General features: G+C 37.0%; 1 long non-coding RNA gene across 1 annotated transcript; it reads right to left on the bottom strand.

The window, feature by feature from the left end:
- Positions 1-3,648: 3,648 nt before the first annotated feature.
- Positions 3,649-8,646, bottom strand: LOC103397873 (uncharacterized). The gene is made up of 5 exons (XR_523469.3): positions 8,442-8,646; positions 6,581-6,717; positions 6,343-6,467; positions 5,360-5,568; positions 3,649-4,996 (listed from the first exon to the last, which is right to left on the bottom strand). It is a non-coding gene; the product is annotated as an uncharacterized LOC103397873 (long non-coding RNA).
- Between the last annotated feature and the right edge of the window lie 2,303 nt (positions 8,647-10,949).

The raw sequence follows: 10,949 nt of genomic DNA, 5'->3' as shown, positions 1-10,949 counted from the left end.
GATTTTGGTCTCATCAGACCAAAGAATCTTCTTCCACTTGACCATGGAGTCTTCCACGTGCTTTTTGGCAAACTGTAGTCGAGATCTAATATGACTTTTCTTCAACAGTGGCTTTCTCATTGCCACTCTCCCATAAAGCTTTGACCGGTGAAGAACCCGGGCAGCAGTTGCTATATGCACAGTCTCTCTCATCTCAGCAGCTGAAGCTTGTAACTCCTTCAGAGTAGTCGTAGGGGTCTTGGTTGCTTCTCTCACTAGTCTCCTACTTGCACGGTGACTTAGTTTATGAGGGCGGCCTGATCTAGGCAGATTCACACAAGTGCCATATTCCTTCCATTTCTTGATAATGGATTTCACTGAACTCTGGGGGATGTTCAATGCCTTGGAAATGTTTTTGTATCCATCCCCTGAATTGTACTTCTCAATCACCCTTTCCCTGAGTTGCTTGGAGTGTTCTTCTGTCTTCATGGTGTAATTGTCACCAAGAATACTGATCCACCAGTCTGGACCATTCGGACACAGGTGTTTTATACCTCAATCACTTGAAGCACACCCACACCACTCAGGTGATCTTCATTTCACTAATTGTGAGACTATTGGCAAGAATTTGATGGACTTCTATTGAATTAGACCATTAACTTAAAAAGGGGGTGATTAATTATGCAAACAATTATATTTCTTTATATATTTTTATTTCATTGACATTACTTTGTAGAAATCTGTTTTCACTTTGACATTAAAGAGTTTTTTTCCAATAAATTCTTGTGTTAAAAAAGTCAAATTTTATTGACCATGGTTGATTTATGAAAGCACTAAAAGGGCAAAACATCCAAGGGGGTGAATACTTATGATGAGGCACTGTAAAGAGGAACGGACAAAGAGCATGGATTTGTGTTTACGTGTATAGGAAAGAGAGAGGGGGTGGGAGGAGGAGAGAGAGAAAGGGAGAGAGAGGGAGAGAGGACGGCTCAAGGGCATGTAATACCACTCTGAACCTGGTGCCAGTGAAAGAGGGGATTATTTCACATGGCCCTCATGTCCTGATATGAGACACGCTAAGCTGCCCATCCATCATTCAGTGGAGTCTAGAAATGAGAGCTGGTAAAGGCCAGGGATTGGGTCTCCATGAGGTTGTAGGGTGTGGATTACACTTGCAGACCACACCCACTCACACTCAGCTCCATGTATCCATCCCAGCAGGACGAAGTGGTGACATAGGATTATGGTGATATGGCGATAACTGGGTCTGTAAATACAGTATAAATGACCTGCTGCATGTTGGAGCTGTTTGACCGTATTCTGGTGTTTCTGTGTAAGCCACAGATTAGAACAAGAGGCTAACATAACAACGACAAGGTAAAGTGGCGTTAGAATCTCCATTACACAGACATGCTGTTGAACAACAGTTATGTGTAGTTAAAGCTGCATGGTACTTAGTTAGTGAAGTTACTCCATCACTTTAAACTACGAAAGTTCTGCCAGGAAAAATCTATTATGCACACATCTATACACAGGGTTCAATACAACGTCAATCAATATGAAATGGTGAACTCCCAAGAGACGGATAAAGTTCAATCTAATCTAATCTAATCTAATCTAAACTAATGTAGTTTAATTTAATCTAATCTAATCTAATCTAATCTAATCTAATCTAATCTAATCTAATCTAATCTAATCTAATCTAATCTAATCTAATCTAATCTAATCTAATCTAATCTAATCTAATCTAATCTAATCTAATCTAATCTAATCTAATCTAATCTAATCTAATCTAATCTAATCTAATCTAATCTAATCTAATCTAATCTAATCTAATCTAATCTAATCTAATCTAATCTAAACAAACCTAATTTAATTTAATCTAATCTAGTCTAATCTGATCAAATTTAGTTTAATCTAAACTAATCGAATCTAACCTAACCTAATCTAATGTAATGGCTACACTGCAAAGCAGCTATATATTCTTTAGTTAAACCAATTTATCTTGTCCAAAAAAATGACAAAAGGTGAATATTTTTTACATACTTTCTTTAAATAGCTACAAAGTTCCTACACTGAAAGACTAAAGTACCTTATTGTTTCCCAAAGTGGGGGTCATGCCCCGCTAGTGGCGTAGCAGAGTTAAAACTTTTAAGAGCAATTACTTGATACGTGTGAATATAGAGGCAGCTGGATTAGTCTTTTTGGTTGATGTAACGTTAGGGCTGATGTAATCAAGGAGATGAGAGATCAGAGTGGCCAGGGATTCCATGTCTTTGGAAGCAACATCCCATAGTAGTAAATGAGCTTCCCCTGAGCTATTTTTAGCCACTGTTGCTAAGTGAATATGACACTGGATTCTAAAACTGTACCATTCCTCTGTAGGAGTACAGTGTCCATGTATTTCTATAGGTGACTGTAGTAAATGGGGTGGGCTGCTGGGAGAGACCCCCTCAACCCCCCACCTCTCTCCCTGTCTCGTTCTGACTCTCCTTTTCTCTTTTACTCAAACCATATATGTAACGACATATATGGTGCACTCATTATACTGTCATTTTTATAACACCTGATATTGACGTCTTAAGATCTGAGCCACACGAGGGCAGCATTAAACCACAAGTAAGACATAAATACCCTGATATATGTATGCGTGACTTTCGTCGCCCATAAATCTAAAATATGTATATGTAATAAAGTGTACAGTAAGTGTTGAAACGGTTACAGCTGAACCTATAAACTAATGATTCACACGGTTTTACCCCATCGCCTCATCTAATCTTACCTTATCTAATCTTATCTGACCTGCCTGTGATGATGATAACAGGAGGTCAACTTTCAGGAGTCAACAACGAGGTAAAGGCAGGCGAGGGTCCATATACAAACAGGAAAAAGAAGTTAACGCTAAACACGACATAGGTGGAAAAGATACCCAATTATTGTGGCAGGCAAACACAGGGGGTGTGGGACAGGAAGAGGCAGTGGGTCACTGGAGTACATTTCATTGGATTAAAGCTATTTAAAATGTAGTTGACTAAAAATAATTATGATATAAAAAAATGACACTACAATAATGTAAAGCATTACCAATCAGGAATCAGGATTAAGACTCCTTGTCTCTCTCTCTCTCTCTCTCTATTTCCTGTCTCCACTCCCTCTCGCCCACTCCACTGCTGTTTCCCTTTTTCCTTTTACACTTTGACCTCTTGAATTGGCAAAATGAATTTCCTCATTTTTCAGATATGAATCGATTGAAAAATTGGTGATTTGTTTAGTTATTTTTGGAGATAGTTTTTTGTTATTTTAACCCACTGTCTCTCGATTATTTGCACACAAATATCAGGATATATATATAGATATATTTACATATATACATATGTGTATATATATGTAAATATATTTATATATATGTATATGTATCTATACATATATTTATATAGTATGTGTTAAATGTGTGAAATAATTCAACTTGATCCTTTTTAAATTCCTCATAGTCATAGCCCTTGTGCTTCTGTTAATTATTGCTAGAAATTTAAAGTGATGAGATTGTGAAACATTCCAATGATACCACACTGATTTACTGGTACAGTATTGTAGTGAATGAATCACTATCACGAAACTCAAACATTAACCACATCTCCAAGATAAAAAAAACCCACCAAAACACCTTACGGATAAACAGCTTCTTTTGTTTATTTATTTATTGTCGATTCACAGTAAAACACTGCCATTACGAATAAAATGACAATCATCAGCCTTAGACAGTAATTCATTAAAAAGAAAAAAAAACCGTTTGTGTGTATTTTACATGTTAACCAAGCAGGCAATTTGTATTAAGTGAATAACAGTCGAGTACATGCATGGTATAGATACGCTTATCGTGCGTGCACACCATGTGCGTCCATTCACCGCATCCGTTTATTTTGGTAATCTCTGACGGTAGTCTGAGGCGGTGACTGTGCTCGGAACAGCACAACTAATTACAGCAGCTCTGGAACATCACGCTGCAGAACTCCGATGCCAATAAACTGTCAGTGTCACATATTTGTGGGGAGACATAGTACAGTGGAAGTTACAGAGAGGAATTTCTGTGCTTACCAGCAGTGTAAACACTCACATACAGACTCGAAAGAACAAACCAATGGAAATAAAGTAGGGATGTCCGATATTAACATTTTGTCGATATCCAAATTGCACATGTTGTCCAAAAACTTCCGATATCACCCGATGCCGATATATGTAGGCGTTTGGGTTAAAGGGAGAGTACACGTTTCATTATGTGCAGTGGTATGCCACAATGATAATACTGTGTACAATACAAATAACAGTTTCACTTTCACTTCACAAACTATTTTAGAGCACACATCGTTTGGCAAAATCCAGGCGTTGCGTTATTATATATACTCATTATCGGAAACGACCAAATTACATAATTAAGCTAATATCGGCCTATAATATCGGTTGGCAGATATTATCAGACATTTCTAAAATAAAGCGAATGCAAACATCTTGTGATTGGCTTGTGATACATATATGTGTATAAATATATACAGTATATACGTGTATATATATGCTTTGCATTCCACAAAATACAGTATGAGTAACTACCATATTTACGCAGTAATACCCGAAAACATGACATATCTGACTCTCCACTAGGTGGTGGTGTAAGGTGATAGGATTGAGTACAATGCAGTGGCTAATGTGTATCTGCAGTACACAATGGACATGCTCGCATTAATTATCTTTAGCCATAGTGGCTTTTATGGGTGAAAGGGTTCAAGAAAACGACACGATTTAAAATAAACTTCTAAAAATAAACGAAGTGGGTATAAAAGCCAACTGTTCTGAGATTTCTTTCCAATTTCTTTCTTCAAAGTTCATAAACAAGAAGCCGAGTTTCTATCTATCTATCTATCTATCTATCTATCTATCTATCTGTCTATCTATCTATCTATCCTGGTAGGTGGAGCTGTCCCCTGGTACAGACCATGTTACAGTCCTTTCGGGTGAACTTCACCTGAAAAAGAAGCAGCACAAGAAGAAACAGGTAATAAGAAGCAACATTTACTCTTAAGATGTTTTATTTATTTATTTAATGTTTATGTTTTTATTGTTGGCTCCATTTCACTTTAGCTGTTCATCATTAAATTTGCACAGTTGCTAGTAAATCTGTGCAACAAACCAATGGCCAGAGCTTCATTCCTGCCCAAACTAATCAGGCAATAAATCTGATAAGTAGGCTGTAACACACTTCAGTTATATATTTAAGACAAAACCTAAAATAGTAGTAGTAAGAAATTAAATGTTTTAAAAAAATATATTGTTGTTTACATCTGTCATCATAAAAGTATGGTAAGTATAATACCTTCTTACTTCTTACCTTCCCTACTTGATCCTCAAGCAGTACACCTGTGGCTTAATGCAGACGTCTTTGCTTCCAGGTACTAAACAAAGGTACTGGCCAGGTTCATCCACGGACTCCAGAGCATGATATGCTGAACCATCATTGTTGTCTTTTTTAAACCAACACTCAGACAATCCACAGAGGTATTTTCCACTGGGCTCAGCTTTAGCTTTCTCTAACTTAATCTGTGTTTAGAACCGGACATGTTCACATCAGTGGTAAGAAGGTGGTGTAAGTATCACTCAAAGATCCAACAAATTCATTAATGACACAGAATGGACCAAGCTTTAAAATACATTCACATTTATGCATTAAACAGACACTTTCATTTTAACAGAGGAGGATTAACATCATCATCAAGCATGTGGTTCCTCTGCGAATCAACTTCAGGACTGCTCTGGGACAGTGTGCTAACCACTACACTATGGAACCACCAATATACTTAGCAGGGATAATGGACACATAAGAATATAAACCTGATTAGAAAATAAATGTTCTTTTCTTGTCATTACTTTTATATATATGTGTGTATATATATATATATATTTATATACATATATGCCAATATATGTATATATATATACTTATATATATATATATATATACACACATATATATTCTCTCTCATTTTAAAGACACATTGAGGGTACATTAGGTACATATACACACACATACATACATATAAATAAACTATATGTATGTATGTGTATATAGAGTATATATGTATATAATGTATGTATGTGTGTATGATGAATAAAAATATATAATAAAACATTGTATCAGTGTATTGATATTTTCTTAAGGCCCATATATACTGTATATATACTAGACAAAAAATATAATGTTTGTTTAAAAATGGAAAATATGAAAATAAATGAGCATTTTTATGTACAATAAAACCACATATACATTTATTTATATCAGTACTGCTGATGTCAAAAGTGTGCTGTATAAGTTACCTTTTTCTCTTTTACACAAATGGTGTAGAAAAGCTGATCATGTGGACAGCAGAGGGCCACCTGATTTGCTTTTCCGCTCTGATTTCCTTTTTGTTCCATCCGCTGGTAAATAATTATTTTTGGTGCTAGGAAAAAAAAAAGAATCGGTAATTATTATAATACAACATTACGACCAACTCAGGTGAATGGAAGAGTTAGAAGTAAAATTTAGCACCCAAAGTTATTGTGATGAGCTTACCATTATTTGTTCCTCCTTGAATATCCATGACGGACAGCTTTGGTCCGTCATCAGTATCCATTATGCCCACATAACCTCCACCAACACTCTTTAAAACCTGACAGGACTTTTGAGAACACATTCTGCTTATTTTAAATCTGAAATACATATATAAAAAAAAATATTTTTAACAACTTCACTCATACAGTATGTCCGGTTCTGCTGAATCAGAGAATTAGGTCAATAAGTCAAGGTGTCCTCCACCCATCAACTACACATATGTAAATGAAAAGACACACACAAAAATGTGTTTTAGTCATAAATAGACACGTTGACCTATTTATTTACTTTTTCAAAACCATACTTTAATAACGTTCAGGGCCAACAGGTGTTGATCTGGTCATTGCTACAAGCAAGTAGCTGCTAATCCAGAGTCTGAAAATATTAAATACAATTTCACACCAAATAAACATTTATCCAAGCATGGAGGTTGGCTGAGAGGGACCCAAAAACTTAATCTTAATTTATTATAATATTATTATAAAATGCTGCTCAGAGACATTCCTCTACTGCAAGCGTGGGCAAACCTTTTGACTCGCAGGCCACAATTGTCCTAAAATTGAACAGGGTCAGGAGCAGTTCGTGTAAACTGAGATAAATAACATGTAAAAGTCTTGCATAAAGTCTAAAATGCTGAAATCATTTTCTAACCATCTACTGGGGAAACGTGGGTATTGCAGGGGAAAGGTTGAAGTATAATGATAATATAAATAAATTAAATTATTTGGAAAAGTTTGGTGGGCCAATTATAAAGCTGAATAGGCCACATCTGGCCCCGGGGCCTTAGTTTGCCCATGCCTGCTCTAGTGGGTCAAATAGTGACTTCACAAAACTGTAAGGATTGTATTGGTCTAAAAAAACCCACCAACCTATCTGTACCAATGTCTATGGAGATTCCCAGTCATCCAGGTCATGGTCAAGTTAAAAAAGTTCTGTTAGACAACTGGATGTGAATTTTCTAAAAGAAGACGTTTCACCTCTAATCCAAGAGGCTTCTTCAGTTCTAACTGGTGGTGGGCAGTACAGCAGATAAATACTTTAGGTGAGAAAGAATAAAGCTACTTCAGCTCCACCCTGTTGGGTCAATTGGGGTCAACTGTGAACAGTCGTTAAGAGTCTGATGGGTCCTTGTGGTCCCCATCAGAACGGTTTCGGGCACCTGCCTCTTTGTTGTGTGAAACTGAGGAGAAACTTTTAGGTATTGTTCCTAAAAAGTGCTTTGTAAGTGGGTGATAGGTTGTGTCTGAGTCCAATGGTTTTAAATAAAATTTACAGAGAAACCATCCCAGAGTCGCTGGTATTGTGATAAACCTACCTACTAATTACCTACTAATCTACTAACACTGTCTATCTACTTATACTAACCTACTAATCTACTAACATCCACTGTTCAGGATTCCAATTTTCATAGACAGTGTGCTGCTACTCGTGTTTGTATTTTATCTGTTCGTGTGTTTTTACTGTTGTTTTGATGCTGTACTGCTGCTGGAGCCTAAATTTCCCGAAGGAAACTCCTGAGGGTATTATTACAGTGCTATCTGTCTCTCCATCTAAACATAATTAGTAACTGTATGACGGGAAACCCGTGCACGCGCATGCAGTGACGACACCACAATTTTATCGATAGTTCTCGCATGGCTCTACGGAGTCACGTTTTAAATGTTAGCCTTCACTACTGAGCATTCAAGTAAAACTGCAATATTGTTCTGGTATTGTCTTTGTTTTACTATGCAATAATAAATCACATCATTTTTCTATCGTGTTGAGTCAATATTGTAACAAGTCTCCATAAACACAGCCTCGTATTCAAATGTCTACTCACCAACCGTGTACACGTGAAAGAGCTCGAGAGCAGCAGCCTGCGTGCTGGATAAAACTCAGCCCAAAGTGGTGAAATTGTGTCAATGAGCTGCACTTTAATAAGGACTGAGTGGGTGTGTTCCCGTCATATTGAAGGGATTAAAGCAACGAGAAGCTCGTTTCGCCAAGGATGATGCCATATCAATGCTGCGTTTAGGTCTGTTAAAAAAAAAAAAAAACACAAAACATTCATTCAAAAAAACAATATCAGCGCAATTTTCCTCATTTTGATGTTTTCTACGAGGGATTTCCTTCTTTTCAAAAATTCCAAAATAGATCTTTAGTTTTAGTTAATTTTACGTTTTGTTTAAAAACCTGTTTGCTCTGATTTCTGAATGATTCATTTTTGAGTGTTGAAAAACCTACACAACCTAAACGCACCGCAATTGACTAGAGATTTAATAACAAGACTGTTCAAAGGCGTTGGAGACGTTTTTAAATAACTAAATTAATTGTATATATATTTTTAAAGATTCCTAATCTTACGAACTACACATTTTGTACACAAACATCTTGTTTTGTTTGTTTTTGTCATATTTATTTATAAGCACGTAAATTTATTTATGGTGTGGTGCTTTGGCCCAGAGGCAATGTCTCTGTCATTGGTGTGGAACCCCAGGGTTCACCTCCTGGGCAAGTTCGAATCCCGGTTAGGGCGGTTGGTACCCTCCAGTGGACTCACCACCCGCAGGTTTGGTACGGTGCAATGTGATTTGGGTGGCGACTGCTGCCCCCGCGACCTGGTAACGGATGAGGATGGATGGATGGATGGATGGATGGATGGTATATTTATGGTGCCTGCAACTGTAGTTAAAATGCAGAACATATTAGTTTAGTTTTAAACAAGAACCACTTAAATTAAACAAAAACAAATCTATGAAAATGTTACACAATTCAATTTTGCACACCATAAAAAACTAATTCAAATTAGTTAAGGCCGAGCACATTAAGAATTTACATAGTTTTAAAAAAAAAAATAAAATTCTGGAAATATTTGAATTTTCTACCATGAAACATGACAGTTTATATGTCCTTTGTTGACCTATGCCTGTTTACAGCACAAACTCAGGCAAACTCAGGCTCGGGGCCCAAATCTGGCCTACAGTGTAATTATATTTGTCCAGCGAGATCATATCAAATGCGTACTAAAGCTGGCCCCTAGTATATACGTTATAGCACGTACATTTTTGTTGTTGTTGTTGTTGGGCTGTGAAAAAACATTTACATTAGAACGGAATTGGAATTTTCAGCTGTAGGACGCTGCAGCCACAGTGCAAGAACGAACTTTGTCTTATCATACTCCAGTATCGTAGTAGAGTGCAATATATTATACTCATCTGCAATACCTATGAAATTGTCAAGATTTTAAAGTGTGTTTTTACAAGACTTAGTTTTTTTTATTCGTGTCTGTAGCCGTACCTTATAATGCTGCGACACAACAATTTCCCCAGTGTGGGAATATTTCATTTATCGTCACCATTGACAGCCACACCTAGAAACACATCATTCAAACTTGTCACGCAATCTTTCTACCTCACAGCTAAACAATGGCCAATTCAAGGTACTACATGTGTATTTTTCCCTCCCAGTCATTTGCACATGAGATTCAAGTACCACAAGAAAAAAAGAAAACACCAAATTTGACATGAATGCAAGAAACCTGCTTGAAACCGACCAAACAGCCTTGTCACGCATGAACTGCTTCCATCCTTCAAAAATAAACTCTCTCACGTTGTTAAAAACAAAAACCTCAAAATGAACAGTGGGCAGCTTTAAGCTGCCCGGGGAGCCATTGATTCCTAAAGACTGGGTCGCGACCCTCAGGTGGGTCGCAAGAGGTTTTTTGGTGGGTCATCTCGCATCATGTTTCCTAGGAGTTTACGAATAAATGTCAGTTAAATTGTGTCATTTTAAACGGCGCTCCTTGTGACGCAACTCTACCCATCTTTCCCAGTGGAAGACAACAAAGAACAAGTTTTCTGACATAGACAAGGGCCTTACTAATTAAATGACTCACATTTTTTTTAACACAGAACAAAAGCTGAGTTTACCTAATTGAACACACTCATTCAGACAGAAACATCAACTGTTGTTTAACAGAAAACAAAAAAGGAACATGGAAGTGCCTGACCTATGCATACGCCTTAGAAAAGTTTCCTGAGGAAATCAGGAACAATTAATTCCAGACTTACGACAAAATTAGTTATTTCCTCATAGAATCAGCCTTGCAGCAGTCTGCATGTCTTACTGCCAAGGACAAATATTGTACATAAAAATATTACATTTTACATTTATATTACACAATTGTTTAACCAAAGCCGTATAGTGCCGGTCCCAAGCCCGGGTAAATGGTGAGGGTTGCGTCAGGAAGGGCATCCGGCGTAAAACGTTTAGCTAAATCAAATATGCAGATCAATAAAACGATTTCCATACCGGATCGGTCGAGGCCCGGGTTAACAACGACCGCCAA

Source organism: Cynoglossus semilaevis, chromosome Z (assembly GCF_000523025.1).
Source record: "Cynoglossus semilaevis isolate Cse_v1.0 chromosome Z, Cse_v1.0, whole genome shotgun sequence".
NCBI lineage: Eukaryota > Metazoa > Chordata > Actinopteri > Pleuronectiformes > Cynoglossidae > Cynoglossus > Cynoglossus semilaevis.
Note: the sequence above shows the minus strand (reverse complement) of the source record. Positions and strands in the feature narration are given on the sequence as shown.